Source organism: Muscardinus avellanarius, assembly GCF_963383645.1.
Source record: "Muscardinus avellanarius genome assembly, chromosome: 12".
NCBI lineage: Eukaryota > Metazoa > Chordata > Mammalia > Rodentia > Gliridae > Muscardinus > Muscardinus avellanarius.
Genome location: NC_137798.1, coordinates 14,666,569 through 14,683,206, shown reverse-complemented (window position 1 = coordinate 14,683,206; position 16,638 = coordinate 14,666,569). Strand labels below are relative to the sequence as shown.

Sequence of the window (16,638 nt, the reverse complement as noted above, 5' to 3'; positions counted from 1 at the left end):
TTATTTCCAAATAAAAAATACAGTATGGTTGGGAGTGTACTTGGAGATAGAATGCCCGAGTTGAATTCTCACTAAAAAAAAAAAAAAAAAAAAAAAAAAGACATGAGAGCCAAGCATGGCTCTCCCAAGTACTGAGGCCAGGCATACCTGTGATCTCAGTACTTGGAGGCTGAGACTGGAGGGTCCCAACTGGAGAGGACCCTCAGAAGTAGTTAGTCTCCCAAAAGGGATGGGCAGAGCTCAGAGGTACAGACAAACGCCAAAAAAAAACAACAAGCCTGGAAAAAAGACATGAGTTTACTAGCTTTATTCTTTTTATAAAAAGTCTTTTTCTTAGTACTACTGTTTAGAAAAAGAAGTAATGTGGACATTTTCCCTATGGAGTAAGAATGAGGAAGGTCCAGACACATAGGCTTGTTAAGGAGACTTAAAGATACTCATATGAACATGAAATTATAGCAACACTATCAAGTTAGCAATATTTTTATTTTCTAGAATTACTTTAAAAATACACATTTCCAACTCTTAAAAAATAGTTTCCAATCTCGTTGTGCCATGATTCCAACTTTGAATACTTCATTTTTTTTCAAAGACTCATTTAGTGACTGAAATTACAATGAACTTATCAACCCATATTTTAATTTATAAAATAAATTAATTATGAACCCAGATAATAAATAACTCATTGTCCAGCTAAAGGCCTACATTACAAACTATATATTTTTAGAGTGAGAGGACAAGTATAGACTTATTTGTAACCTGCAAGCCCAGTTATTTAGAATCTATGATCAACCTAAAGGCAAAAATCCACTTGACAATTTTTAAGCATCACATTTCTTTTGAATCTAATTTTAAATTAGTAGTAATGTGTCAAAGGATCATACAGAAGTAGTCACAACTGAGAACATTATTAGATTTTTTTGTGTGTATGTGTGGTACTGGAGGTGGAACCCAGGGGCTTTTCTACCTCCGAGCTACACTCCCTGACCTATTTTATACTTTATTTGGAAACAGGGTCTCACCAAGTTGCTGAGAGCCTCACTAAGTAGCTGAGGCTGGCTTTGAACCTGCGCGATCCTCCTGTCTCAGCCTCCCAAGCACGGGGATTAGAAGCGTGCGCCACCACGCCCGGCTTTCAGATGATTTTAAAAATTGGTAAAAATATTTTATTGCCTTAAATAATGTGAAAAGGTACCTAATGAATTGCAATCACATGTACTGAAATTATTTAAATTTAATACATATATATTATTTCTTAGAGAGGTAGTGAAACTATATAAAATAAAAACGATAAAAAACCTGTTTCTAATGTTTTATTTTTTGACATCTTTGTTATATTGTCATTTGATGAATAGTAAAAAGCCAATTTTGTGGAGGAAAAGATGAGACCATATATTAAATATATTCACCAATGTTTATTATCCTTGAATGTTGTTTATTCTCAAGTTTTATATACACAGAAATAATTTTTGAGCCGGGCGTGGTGGCGCACGCTTGTAATCCCCGTGCTTGGGAGGCGGAGACAGGAGGATCGCGCAGGTTCGAAGCCAGCCGCGTGCGCTGGTTTAGGAGACCCTGTTTCCAAAATGAAAATGTAAAAATAGGTCTGGGAGTGTAGCCCGGAGGTAGAAGGGCTTCCAGGAACCCCAGTACCACCAAAAAAAAAAAAAAAAGAAATAATTTTTGCAAGTAGAATTTCTAAATTTGAAAATTAAATGCTAGTAAGTGTGTCATTACAACTTTAAAACAAAGATACGAAATGGCACGTTAGGCTCAGAGTATCTGTTGCCATTAGTTTTTAGAGCACGGAGCACAAACTGAAATGCACTCTACTTAGATTTTCACTTGTTAAAGTCAGCAGTTAAGTAGTAATAGATGTGTAAATACCAATTAAGGATAAATAATTAAATGACATGATTTACTTAAAAAAGAACTCCATTATCATCACGATTCGTGTACTTCATTCAGTGCCAGACCATTCACTGTTCTTTTCAAAGTATAGAGATTCCTTTCTCTAACATCCTCACACACTAAAATATATCTTACTAACCCAACTTTTAAAATTCTGACTTTCTAGCCCAGCACACACCTGTAATCCCTGTATTTGGGAGGCTGAGACAGGAGGAGCACAGCCTTGAGACCAGCCTCAGCAAGCAGTGAGACTCTCACCAACCTAGCGAGACCCTGTTTCCAAATAAAAACGAAATAGGGCTGGAGGTATATAGGTGGGAGGTAGAATGCCCAGGGTTCAATCCCTAGTGCCATTAAAAAAGAAAAAAGAATCTGCCTTTCTTAAATAACTTTAGTCCTTTAACTGGGATGTCCCTCATCTGAATGGATAAACCAAGGTGTTTCATTCAATTTAATGGTAATTTCAGGGATGCTAAGCTATATTATATAGGGGGGAAAAAAAACCAAACCCTGGTTGCTGGGTGTGGTGTTGCACACCTGTAGTCCCAGTAATCGGGAGGCTGAGACAGGAGGAGCACAGGTTCGAGGACAGCCTCAGCAAGTAGAGAGACTTGGGCTGGGAGTGTAGCTCAGGAGTAGAATGCCCCTGGGTTCAATCCCCAGTACCACCCAAACAAAAACTCTGGTTTTGTGAAAACCTAAATGGCTAAGCAGGAAAAATAACCATTCTTTCACTTAAATTACTGCTTAAAGAGGGTTAGGGTATCCTGCCTTTTCCATCTCTATCTCTATCTGTCGGTGTGTGTGTGTGTGTGTGTGTGTGTGACACACACACACACACACACACACACACACTCCCTATTCAAGTTGCCACAGCCTATGCCCAAACCAAAAATTCTGCTTTAAAACATTTAAACTTCATTTCAAAATTAAAACTGAAAGCAAGATGTTCCACTGCCAACTACCGTATAATATGAAACTAGTAAGCCTGCGCTGACCTACTTCACTCACGTCACGCCAGCATGGGCACACGCCAAGAGAATATGGCAATTACTATATAACAAACCTTAATGTGTATTTAAAAACTCTCACTGATTCCAATGTGCAAATGCTGTGCTCACAATGCCAGTTGTTCTATACTCTATTCAAAGTAAGCAGTTTTGATATTTTAGTAATCATATTCGATTATGGACCTGCAAGGTTCATTTTCAAAATCATGGCTTTACACATTTAATTCTATTTTTAAACTTCTATGAAATGAAATCTCTTAGATCAAATTCCAAATATTGCTTTCCATTTTAAAAATAGTGCCACGCTTTAAAAAAATGTCAGTTAGTGAAACATCCTACCAACAATGCAAGTTCATGTTCAAGAAATATTTGCAATGGTTCTAACGGTGGACGGACTTAACTCGGGTGTTTAATTATTAAAATTGCCACCAGACTTTAAGAGTTCAATCAAATACTGGAAATTCTCATACAAGAAAATGAAGAGCAAAGGGTGTTTCATCTACAGTGTCCTTTAAAAAATTGTACAAATGCCAAGACATTTATTTGATCTCCCGTTTTCTAAGTTAACAAAAAAGCACTTTATGATGTAAACTACCACCTTAAAATATTTTCTAGTAAAAAAGCAATTTATTCACCGTCAATGCAAAGAATAAATTCCCTAGAAGAGAAATTTGATGCGTGGATAAAGGAGGCAAAAAACCACCCAGAAAGAGGAGAGGCAGACGCACGTTAGGTTTTGTGCTGCACATTAATATTCTCACCCACAGTGTCTGCGTGGTGGGACCCACGGCGCGCTTCTGCCTCCCTCTCCCACTACAAAAGGGACCAGCACACTGACATCCCGAGTTCCAGATCCACGCGTCCGTCCGCCGCCGTCAGGCTCCGTGTGGACCGTAGTCCTCTTACGCTAGGTGAAATCGCTACTAACTTGCTCGTCGGCCCCGGCCATTGAGCGGATGCGGAGCCCCGGACCCCTCCTTGGGCGGCCCGGACCCCTCCATGGGCGCCCTGGGCCCTCCTCCATGGGCGGCCTAGACCCCTCCCTGGGCGCCCTGGATCCCTTCATTGACGGCCTAGACCCTCTTCCATGGCCGTCCCAGATCCCTCCATGGGCTCCTTAGACCCCTCCATGGGTGTCCTAGACCCCTCCATGGGCGCAATGGACCCCTTCATGGGCGCCCCGGACTCCTCCATGGGCGCCCTGGACCCCTCCATGGGCATCCTTAGACCCCTCCATGGCCGTCCTGGAGCCCTCCATGGGCACCCTGGACCCCTCCATGGGCGGCCCAGACCCCTCCATGGCCGTCCCGGACCCCTCCATGGGCGCCCTGGACCCCTCCATGGGCGCCCTGAACCCATCCATGGGCGCCCTGAAACCCATCCATGGGCGTCCTGAACCCCTCCATGGGCGGCCTCGCCCCCTCCCCGGGCGCCGGCCCGCGCCCCACCCTCTGGCGGCGGCGGCGCTCCTCACCAGATGGAGCTCTGGATCCTGCGCTGCAGCGCGCTGGCCTCGGCGGCGGGCAGCCCGGGCACCAGGGCGGGCAGGGCCGGGCCGGGCGCGGGCGGCTCCTCAGCCATGGCTGCGGCGGGCGCGGCGGCGGGAGGGGGAGGCGCGCTAGGCCCACGCCCCGCGCTCGCGTGCGTCGCTGGGCCGGCCGCCTGCGGGCATCACCGGCGCCCCGCGGCCGCCCGCCCGGCGCTCCCCCGCGGCAGAGGCATGGCGGCGGTCGGCCTGCTGGCTGGCGCTCGGCTCCTGGCTCGGGCTGGGCCGCCTCGCTCGCGCCGCTCCGCACGCCCGCCCGGCCCGCCGCCGGCCGAGCAGCCCGCGCAGCCGCACTGCGGCCACGCCGGGGGCGGGGCGGGGGGCCGCAGGGGGGCGCGCGGCGGGCGGCGGCGCGGGAGGAAGGGAGCGCTCGCGCGGGCCGGAGGTCCGCGCCCGACCCCGGGCGGCCTGGGAATGGGGCTCGGGGGCCGCCTCAAAGCCCGCCCGGGGACTCGGGCCCCGCCGAGCCCGCGCCGCTCCGCCCCGGCCCCCCGGAGGGCCTCGAAACAGGTGCCGCGAGCGGGAGCAGCCCCCCAAGGAGCGCGCCCGCGGGCATCCGCCACCCCGGGCGGGAGCTGACTCGCTCCAGAATGGAAATAAGTCCTGGGGTGCTCCCGGGTCGGGCGTTCAAAGCCCTCCGAAGCTGGCCCCACTCTCACTGGCCAATCGGAGCCGCCGCCCTCTCCCCGCGGGGCCCCGCGCGCCAATCAGGGCAGTCTCCATGCCATCCGCCAGCGCTGCGGATCCATTCTTCTACGGCCTCCCGCCACCGCCCGCCCTCTCCGGAGCGCCCGCCCTCCCGCGCCGCTCCCGGTGCAGCAGGGCTCCCAAGCCCCGCTCAAGTCGCGGCTTGTCAGGGTCTCTGGCAGCCCGGCCCTGCCCGGGCTCTGAGAGAAAGCGTGAAACTCCATGGAGGCCGAGGCTGCAGCTGGGGCGCCTTCCTCTGGAGCTGCTGAACGCAGCCCTGCACGGGCCGCATCCCGCTCGCCCTGCCCATTCATCCTACAGCTTTGCCCCCAAGCATCCCTGCCGCCCACGAGGCGGTCCAGAGCTGGCCTGGGTAGGTGGGCTGTCAGGGAGGCCCGAGCCTCCTGTGCAGAAGACAGCCAGGCCTGGCACCAGATGGAGCAGCGGCTCAGCTCGCACTGACCTTTCTCCGGGCCAGTGGGTTTTACGAGCTCTTCAGCTCTAAGGACAGTGATTCTATCAGGCTTTTACCTGTCCGATTTGCTGGCCTCTCCTGCTAGGCATGGCCTTGGAGCTGCGAGGCTCTGCCACCTTGGAGACCCCTAGTGGGTGCGAATCTGATTGGTTTGGGCCTGCCTTTCGAGTGCTCGGTTCCCTGCCTTGGCCCTGCCTTGGCCCCGAATCCTCTTGCCTTTGTCTGCTGTGCTGCTTTGCAGGCCCTAGGCCCATACCAGCCCTGAAGGCTTGCAGTATGGAGCGGGTGGGGGCGAGAGAGGGTGAGGAAGGATGCTTTTGTGAAAAACCGCCTGAGGATCCAGGCCTCTTCCATCTCACGTGCTCCAAATACCTATTGTTTCGATTCTGCCACACAAATGAGCCCATCTTTTGTAACCTAAGGTCACAATTAGCTTAAAGCACTTTAGGAAAGGATAAGTCAGTAGGGAAATTCATTTTGGACTATTTTTTTGGACCAAATCGACAGGCATGGTGTACACAAGACTTAATCTTTGAAGAATAGCTAAAGACTGTCAAACATTGCCAGTGTGCCAACCTGGCACCGTCATACATTGTTATCATAGTTATTCTTCCCCAAAATTGTATAATAAGAGGCACTGCTGTTGTCCTTATTGTACAGATGAAACAGAAGTAGAGAGATTAAATAACATTATTGAACTTACCCAGTTAGTAAATGTGAGAGCCAGGTTATGAATCCTGGAAGTTTAATTCCAGAGCTTGCAAGCTCTGTTGAAATGTGGTTTATGCTGAATAGTCTCCAGTGCGGACCTATAAACTCTAAGTCCACGGGGAAGATGGAGGAAGTAAAAAGGTGTTAGGAAAAGTTGCCAAGTCTCCCAGGTTCTAATTTTTTACTTTGCCAAGAGAGAAAAAAGGTGACTCTACATTGCTACACTCTGAAAAGGGGGGATCTTTAAGGAGCGAGAAGAGGCAACCTCCTAAAGGCCTCAAGAGAAAGAAGCCGAAGACCGAGTTGTCCTTTAAAAACATTTACTACCGAGTGTCCCGAGGGCAACTTTGCGAGTTTTCAATAGGTTCCAGAAAAGGGCCACGTTGCCCCCCGTAGCCGCTAGAGGGCCGAGCAGAGCTGCAGCCCGGAGCTGCCCTCTCGCGGCGGCTCTGAGGAGCGAGTCTTAAGCCTTCGGGCTTTCAAGGACATCTGGACCTCTTCCTTCAGCAAGCAATGAAAGGCTTGCAGATGGTGTCGGCTGAAGAGACCTGGTCGCCAGGATGAATCACCCTTTCAGCCCCTACTGTCCGCGCAACATTTGGAAGTAGGTGTGCTTTATTATGATCTTCAGAATCAAATTATGCCACTAAGTGCTGTGTATGTCTCTATCACGCCGAACTTCATTATGACGTGTGATTACAAGGCACCAATAAAAGTATATTTAATTAAAAAAAAAAGCCGGATGTGGTGACGCTCGCTTGTAATCCCAGTACCTAGGAGACTGAGACAAGAGGATAGCAGATTCGCCACCAGCCTCAGCTACTTAGGTTCTCTGCAACTTAGTGAGACGTTGTTTCAAACTTAAAATATATATGTGTGTGTGTGTGTGTGTGTGTGTGTGTGTATACATACATACATACAAAAGGAAACTTAAAAAACTAAACCTGATTAAGTTACCCAAAAATTTGGGTGGGGACTTAAGCCAAAAGCAGAGACCCTGAGTGAAGTCCAGAGTGTAGCCATATGCTACAACTTTGGGTATAGCTATGGCCCTCTAGTTGTGCACCGCCGTACTAATGACCTTCAAGGGCTTAGAATCACTGTGCTTCGTTTTCTTGGAGTTTCAGTTTGATTCAAAGTAAATATAAAGCATCATAGTAAACATGATTTTTTTTAAATTTATTTATTTATTTATTTATTTATTTATTTATTGTGGTACTGGGGATGGAACCCAGGGGCCTTCTACCTCCAGGTTACACTTCCAGACCTATTTTTATGTTTTATTTGGAAACAGAGTCTCACTAGATTGCTGAGAGCCTCACGCAGTAGCTGATGCCGGCCTCAAACCTGCGTGATCCTTCTCAGCCTCCAAGCGCTGGGATAACAAGTGTGCACCACCACGCCCGGCTTTTAACGTGAATTTTTAACACAGATTTTGAGCTTGTCCCACACCTGAAGAATCAAAGTTTATTCTCCCATGGCAAAGTGTGGAAACGTATGAGAAACAAACACTGAAATCGTACAGGAGAAAGAGCCTCCTCTTGGAGTCAGAAGGCCTGGGAACTTAAACCTTCTGTTTCCATCTCTACAAAAATGAAAACAGTGACCCAACTCCCAGGGTGGTTGAAAGAAACCACAGGTAAAGGGATCATGTAAACCAAAGTGTAATGTAAACACAAGCACTGTGCATATAAAATAAGAGTGGACAAAGTAGATTATGGGCACCTTGGAGGTGCGGACTGTGTTTTATTTATCCTAGTAGCCCCAGTATACAATTCCTGACTCCTGGACATTTAAAAAGTTAAAAAAAAAAAAAAAAAAAAAAAAAAAAAAAAGCCGGGCACGGTGGCACATGCTTGTAATCCCAGCATTTGAGAGCTGAGACAGAAGGATCCGGGTTCACAGACAGCCTCAACTACTTAGTGAGGCCCTTTGCAATTCAGTGAGACCCTGTTTCAAAATCAAGAATACAAAATAGGGCTGGGGGTGCAGCTCGGAGGTAGAATGCCCCTGGGTTCCATCCCCAGACCTGCAAAAAAAAAAAAAAAAGTTTTTTAAAGTTTATTAATTGGTAGAATATACTATCTTACTCTCATATTTGTAAACCAGTCTTTTTTATGAAACTGTAATCTTTTCATATTGTCCAGACTATAGCATATACATTTATGGTGCCTCCTCATACTTAATAGTATCAGACACAGAAAATATAAACAAGACCTAGCCCCAACTCACAATAGTTTATATTTGTTGAAGCTGAGCGTTACACTGAATATATTAATTATACAAAATGATTTCTAAAATATAATCATGTACACTAGTACCATGGAGATATAATGGAAATTGGTCTGTTCTGGGTAAGAAGGCTGTTTAGAGAAGTCTTCTTTCCCAGCATAGGAACTGGACCCCCTCGAATGAGCAGGTTGTTAAGTAGGCAGAGGCCCGGGGGTGGCCGGGCAATTTCAGGTCAAGTGAATGGCATGGGCACTGGCATTAAGCCACAAAAGAGCGCCACTGGATGAGAGTAATGCGTAACCCATGTTAGCTCTGTATTCAGATCCTTAATGGAGTATAAAGTAGGGTAAAGGAGCTGAAGGAGACAAGTCCACTTCACAAAATGTTACTCTACATTATTAGTTATAATCGTTCTGTCAAAAGCAGATGAAGCCTAAAATAAATTTCATTATTAGTAAATACTGGTTAAGTGCTGAAAGTATACATCTCATTACCACAAATTATGGTGATTTACCAGATATGGAAAATAAAGTTCCGGCCTGTTCTCCCACCCCCATTTAAAAATAAAAACCCCCAATCCTCCACCTTCTCCCATTGAAAGTGTTTCCCTCTAGGAACTTTAGACTTTGTAATTCCTACATATTGCTATTTAAGAGAACCACAAAAAAGGCAGATTTCCAACCTCCTCAAAATCTTCGATATCAGAAAGTGATGGCTCATTTATTTGGGATAAAATATTGTCTTTCAAAGTTCAAATACTTCTGGAAGGCTGATGTATTATGTTCCGATGCTGTGATGTGATTTCGGTCTTGCCTTTAAGAGCTCTAGAGAGATGGAGAAGGGGGGAGTATGGAACGAGGAGAGAGGAAGTAAGATTACCAAAGAGAAAATCTGGGGAGCTCAGGACTAAGTGAATATTGGCAGATTTGTATAAAAGTTCTCAAGCCAGGAAAACTGATGTAAATATGATGTGAAAACGTAAGTTCTACCAGAGCACAAATATTTCATTATGTCAGTAAAACAATGCTCTATTAAGGCAGTATAGCTTAAATACTCAAATACCGGGCAAAGCAGCAAGCTGTTAACAATGCTGCCAATAACTGGCTATGTGACCCTGTCAGTGCAAATCCCTCCAGGTCCCTTTACTTATCTTTAAGGATTAATGGTATACGGTTCACGTAAGGTAGTGGGCCTTTCAGGTGATCGATATAATGAGAATGAATGCCGGGTACTATTCGAGCTTCACTAAGACACTTTTCACGGTTGGTACTACATGTTTATGGTATGACCTGCAATTCTCTTACATTAAAGGGAATTCAAGGTAACATTATTTGTCTGAATTTTAAAGGAAGTGTTTACTTTGACTTGGGGCCAAAAAGTTCCCAAGTAGAAATTTGATATTTCAGAAATTCAGGCCAGCAACAGTTATGAACAGAAGTAGATAAAGAAAAAGCATATTGCCAGGCGTGGTGGCGCATGCTTGTAATCCCCACACTTGGGAGGCAGAGACAGGAGGATCGTGCAGGTTCGAAGCCAGCCGCGCGCACTGGCTTAGGAGACCCTGTTTCCAAATAAAAATGTAAAAATAGGTCTGGGAGTGTAGCCTGGAGGTAGAAGGGCTTCCAGGAACCCCAGTACCACAAAAAAAAAAAGCATATTTATCTAGCCCTAAAAGTGACAATGAAAATACATCAGAGCCAATCCTGCCATGAGTCAGTCAGTGCCCAAGCAACCTGGACTGCTGTAGCCTAACCAGTGAGCTACAAACTCTGTCCTTCTTTGGTTCCTTTAATGTCACATTATTATTTTGTTAGGACCTCAGAAATATTTAAAAATAAATGGCAAATACAAATGTTCTTATCTTTAAGCTACTACTTAGTGAGGCCCTTTGCAACTTAGTGAGACTCTGTTTCAAAATAAAGAATAAAAACATAGGGCTGGGGGTATAACTCAGAGGTAGAATGCCCCTGGATTCCATCTCCAGTACAGCAAATAAGATACAATAAAATAAAAATAAAGGGGGTTCTATAAGTTTTCCCTACCTGTGTATCAACCTCTTGCTCTATGTTTGGAAATTTTTCTGATATTACTTCTTTGAAAAGATTATTGATCCCTTTGGATTCACCTTCTTTTCCCTCCTTTATGCCAATTATTCTCATTTTAGCTCTTTTAAAATGGATCCATATTTCTCCAGTGTCCAATTCATGCCATCAAATTGTTTTTTCCAAGTTATAAACTATGTGTTCGAGCCGGGCATAGTGGCGCACACTTGTAATCCCAGTTCTTGGGAGGCTGAGACAGGAGGATTGCACAGGTTTGAAGCCAGCCTCAACTACTTAGCGAGGCTCTCAGCAACTTAGTGAGACCCTGTTTCCAAATAAAGTAGAAAATAAGTCTGGGAGTGTAGCCGGGAGGTAGAAAGACTCTGGGATCTACCCCCAGTACCACAAAATAAATAAATAAATAAACAAACAAACAAACAATGTGTTAATTTTTGGAGTGATCATCTTCTAGGAGTGAGATTCTGTTCTCCATGTGGCCTAATCGATTGTTTATAGTTTGGACTGATGCCTTCATTTCAATGATTGCATCCTTTATTTATTTCAGACTTTAAATTATTTTGGAAGTCCTGTATTTTTCTACAGTTACATTCCTGATTGACCTCCTGGGGATCCCTGCAATTCTGTGTTGTCAGGTTCTGTTATTGTGGGGTTGTGGGAGCTCACTGCTTCCTTGTTATTCCTCCTTCTCATGGTTTCAGAAGTTGGTATCTGTTGCTTTTGGTAGATTTCTCTCTGTCTCCAGGTGTCAGCTGCTGTATCCAAGGGCAACTGTGTTGTATTCAACAGTGAAGGTTGAGTGAGGAGGGAAGTAAAGTTGTGAATGCAGGAATAGGGTAAAGCCTCAGATAGGATCAAACAGAATGAGAGTATGGGTTTGGTAAGGTAATGTATAGTAGAGATTAGAGACAGTAAGTATTTAGTAGTATACTAGTAACCAATGTAGAGCTTTTAGTATAATGGTATGAAGTGGATTTAATACAAGACAAAGAAGAGAAAAGAAGTGAGAAAAGGAAAAAGAAAGGATGGAGAGAAGAGAGTAGGTATTTGCAAAGGAAGAAGCTTGGAAGAGGCAATGAGAATAGAGCGATCAAACACACACACACACACACACACACAAAAATAAAACAAAAACAAGGCAAACCTACAAATACATGAATATGCAGCAGACTGGGCCTCTGCAGTCTCTCGCTGTGCAGACACCGAGTGCCACCGGCACGTTTCCTGCTGTAAGCCGGGTTCTCTGAGTCTTTCGCAGTCTATGCAGATGGCCGGTATCAACGGGGCTGGATCTAGTGTTAAGTGTAGATCGTTCTCCACGCTTTCCACAGATGTGGAGTCTCGGTCCCTCCCTGCCTCTGTAGGTGACAGATGCCTCCGAGCCCAAACTCAATCTAAGAGTCTCTTTTCTGCACAGCTAGGGCTGGTCCGGTCTGACTTCTCCCCGTTCACCATGATTGGGTGGTCCATGGTGATCCTGGAGATCCTACTAGTTGGATCTAGTGTTAAGTGTAGGTCTCTTCCCATACTTTCTACTAACATAGAGCCTGAGCCTGTCCAAGCCTCTGCTTTGTCCAACAGCAGACTCCATCCTCACCTTCGCTGGGTTGAACTGCAAAGTTTCAGACCCAGGGAGTTTATCGTGGCTGTGCAAATTCCTGGGGGCACTGCACTGTGTGGTCTCCCACAGGGATAGCGGCTACACCGACGGTGTTGCTGAATGCTGGTCTGAATCTCTGGAGGACGTGGTGAGCTCAGCCATCACTGCTGCAATTTGAAGCTGGTGTTTGCGCAGGAGGAACTGATGACTTACAATTCCAATAATCTGAAGCTGCTTGGTTGTTTTCCTGCTCGTCTCTGGAATCGAGTGCAGTGAGGCAAGATGGCCGTGTCCGCGGCCATGAGGCAAGCGGGTTTCTTTTCTGGTGCTGCTGAGCACTGCTCTGGATCTCTGGAGGGCTTGGTGAGCTTGGTCGTCACTGCTGCGAGTTGTAGCTAGTGTTTGCACAGGGGGAACTGACGACTCACAGTTCTGATGATCTGCAGCTGCTCATTCGGGTCCTTGGTTGTTTTCCTGTTCATCTCTGGAGTCAGGCACAGTGAGGTAAATGGAGCTTCTGCAGCATCCATGGCTGTGGGTTGGGTGGGTGTCTTTTCTGCTTTCTGATGGGTCTTCTGGCCTTTTTTTTCCTGTTATCTTTGTTATTTTCAAAGTTGGGGTGTTTTCTGCCTTTTGTAACACTGTTTTGTTTGTTTGTTTGTGGTACTGGGAATGGAACCCAGGGGCATCCTACCTCCAAGCTATACCCTCAGCCCTATTTTTTATTTTTTATTTTGAAACAGAGTCTCCCCAAGTTGCAAAGAGCCTCACTAAGTAGTGGCTAAGGCTGTCCTCAAACCGTGATCCTCCTGTCTCAGCTTCCCAAATGCAAGCGTGTGCCACCAGGCTGGCTATTTTTAAGCTGTTTTTAAGGCAATGGAGATCAAGTGTCAGCAGGACTGGTATGTGCTGCTTCCCTTGGTCGCCATCTTCCCAGAAATCTCAAGAATAATTTATCAACCTATTCATTTGATTTTCGCATTCCTCATATTGTCCCTCCGTCCACTTCAAACAGGCTTCTTCAGAGTTTTGTGTTACCAGGCAGAGACAAGCCCAGGGACATCATTCACACCGGACACAATCTCTCTGGGGACAGGACTCCCAGAATGCAGTGCCAGTGTTGTTCCTGGAGTTGTGCCCAGCAGTCTGTCTTCTGGGTTCCTTGCTCCTTATGAAAATCCTGTGCGGCATTTGGAAAAGTAAGCACACCTACAGAGAAAGAGAAAGAAAGAAGAAAGGGGAATGGGCAGGTGGAATTATAGGGTAGAAAAATATCCCCTAAACGGGAATGAAGTCAAAGATTGTGATTCCATGCCGGGCATGATGGCGCGTGCTTGGGAGGCGGAGACAGGAGGATCGCGCAGGTTCGAAGCCAGCCGCGCTGGCTTAAGAGACGCTGTTTCCAAAAATAAAGTAGGTCTGGGAGTGTAGCCCGGAGGTAGAAGGGCTTCCAGGAACCCCAGTACCCCCAAAAAAAAAAAAAAAAAAAAAAAAAAAAAAAAGATTGTGATTCCAGCAATAGAGACACCAGCCTTGCTTCTCAGAAGCACCCCTGGGGGGATTTTTTTTTCCAGGTCTGGGGATGGAACCCTGGGCATTTGACCTCTGAGCTACACCTCCTGCCCTATTTTTTATTCTTTATTTTGAAACCAGGTCTCACTGAGTTGCAAAGGGCCTCACTAAGTAACTGAGGCTGTCCGCAAACCATGATCCTCCGGTCTCAGCCTCCCAAATGCTGGGATTACAAGTGTGCACCCCCACGCCCGGCACCCAAAGGGATATCTCAGCTTCAGAAGCGTTCATGGTGAAAGCTGAAATGTTGCATGGCTTCTAGGGATTGTAGTCTCTTGAACAATAAGAATGTCAAAGTCTATCTTCTCCCATTTTCTAGGCTCAACATGAGTCTTCCAGAGTATAGGAAGAGAGGAAAGTCCAATCAAAAGTGAGACTGGATTTCCTTATATTCCAGGAGAATTGGGCTGGATCATTTAAGTCTATGGTGAATTTAATTTGATTTAAAGAAAATGTAGTCTTGTATGGTGGCACTTGCCTATAACTCTAGGGTTTGGGAGGCTGAGACAGGAGGATCACAGATTTGAAGCCAGCTTCAGCAACTTAGTGAGACTCTGTTTCAAAATAAAGAATAAAATAGGGCTGGGGGATGTAGCTCAGCGGTAGAATGACCTTGGGTTCAATCTCCAACACCACACACATGCACATACACACACAATAATTAAGTACATAGTAGGTATTAAATGAGCCTTGAAATGAACTGAAGAAGGATAGTTTGTGGGTCATTTGTTAGGGCCAGCTTCCTCACTATAGGGTAGGCACATAGGACATGATACAGAGATTACATTGTATGTATAAGTCTTCATTATGTAAAAGAATTGGTTTTTATAACTGTGCAAACTGGCAAGTCTGAAATCTGTAGCACAGCCCAGCAAGGTAGAAATCTTTGGACAGGAATAAATGCTGTAATTCACAGGTAGAATTTCTTCTTCCTCAAGAAAATCTCAGCTTTTCTCTTTAAGGCCTTTTACCTGGTTGGAAGACCCTCACACACACACACACCCCATTAGCAGCACAAGTTTTGGGTTTGCTTTTGTGGGTTCTTTTCTTTTCTTTTCTTTTCTTTGTGTGTGTGTGTGGGGGGGGGGGTACTGGGTATGGAAACCAGGGGCATTCTACCTCTGAGCCATATCCCTGGTTCTATTTTTCAGTCTTTAAATTTTTTTGAAAAAGGGTCTCACTGAATAGCTGAGGCTGTCTGCAAACCATGATTCTCTGGTGGTTTGCAGACAGCCTCAAATGCTAGGATTACAAGCATGTACCACCATGCCTGGCTGCATTTGTTTTTGAGAATCTCATTTATTTAAAGTTAACCACAGCCAGGCATGGTGGCTCATGTCTGGAATATCAGTACTTTGGGAGGCTGAGATAAGATGATCCACAGATTCAATATTAGCCTCAGAAACTCAGAAAGGGGGCCAGGTGTGGTGGTGCACGCTTGTAATCCCCGCGCTTGGGAGGCAGAGACAGGAGGATTGTGCAGGTTCAAAGTCAGCCACGCTGGCTTAAGAGACCCTGTTTCCAAATAAAAATATATTTTAAAAAAATAGGTCTGAGAGTGTAGCTGGGAGGTAAAAGGGTTTCCAGGAACCCCAGTTCCACCAAAAGAAAGAAAGAAAGAAAGAGGAGAGAGAGAGAGAGAGAGAGAGAGAGAGAGAGAGAGAGAGAGAGAGAGAGAGGGAGGAAAGGCTCTAAGTAAGACCCTGTTTCAAACTAAAAAAGTAAAATAAAAAATAAGGGGCAGGGTGTTAAACGTCAGAGGTAGAACACCACTGTGTTTAATCTCCAGTAAAACACACACACACACACACACACACACACACACACGTGCGCGCGCGCGCGCGCGCACACGCACACACACGTACGTGTGTTAACCAAATCTACAAAACAGCTTCACAGTGACATCACATTGGTATATAACTGAATACCTGGGTGTGTGTCAGCCTGGCCAGGCCGAGTGACTATCACACAGTTCTCTTGATATCATCCTCTTTAAAGAGAAAGTCTGAGGAGAAGACATCTTAACTGACATTCTTAACATGGACTTCAGGAAAAGTCATTTTCTGTAAGTGAACTCTATTTTTCTAGGTTAGACCTATTTTCTGCGCTCTTTCATGATGTTACATACGTTTATTTCCAGGAATTTTCTATATTCCTTTATTCTTTTTCTTTCTTATATCACCTAAAGTTATGCCAAGGTAGTATGATGGTTGATGTTAGTGATTTTTTTTGTTTGATTTTTTCATTTCTTGTGCCTCTAATTGTGGAAGTCTCGGAAGAGACAAGCCATCCTCATCTCTTGCAACCCAGGTCCCCTGGTTAGAACAGGGCTTGCCATCTGACAGAAAGGCAACTCATCCCTGGCTCCACAGCAGTCGAGGAGCCGGCTGAAGAGCTTTACCTAAGGAAGAGGTTAGCAACTGACTAGCAAATTGATTTCTTTCTTGAGGAATGTGAACATAATAAAGATAAAAGATGATGCAGTAGGCAGTAGAAACACGCAGGAGAAAGCAGACAGACATTAGAAACATCAGAGGCCATTAGACAGTGGTGACCAGTAGAAGCAATGATTAAGCAGAAACCGCGAGAAGACCTCGGACGAGGCTTTACAGAAGCCAAGACAGTTGCTTGGTAATGGTGGAAGTGATAGGCCCAGGGATTGGTTAGGGTAATTTTCAAACAGAACACAAGAGTATGGGGCGCAAGTGAGAAATAATAGATCCAGGGAGATGTTTCCAGGTGGAAACTTACAGGTGACCTCAAAGACACCTAAGCATTTAAATGCCACATCAATTCTAGCAACTGATTTGTCTTCCCAGCGCTCAGAAACAGAT

The 16,638-nt window shown here is 45.6% G+C and overlaps 1 protein-coding gene across 1 annotated transcript in view; it reads right to left on the bottom strand.

Moving 5' to 3' along the window:
- The window catches only part of RFX7 (regulatory factor X7), a gene marked incomplete at its 3' end in the record, with an annotated part of 108,185 nt that extends 103,710 nt beyond the window's left edge, over positions 1 to 4,475 (bottom strand). The window contains exon 1 of the mRNA XM_080707986.1: positions 4,396 to 4,475. The remainder of the gene's footprint in view (positions 1 to 4,395) is intronic.
- Between the last annotated feature and the right edge of the window lie 12,163 nt (positions 4,476 to 16,638).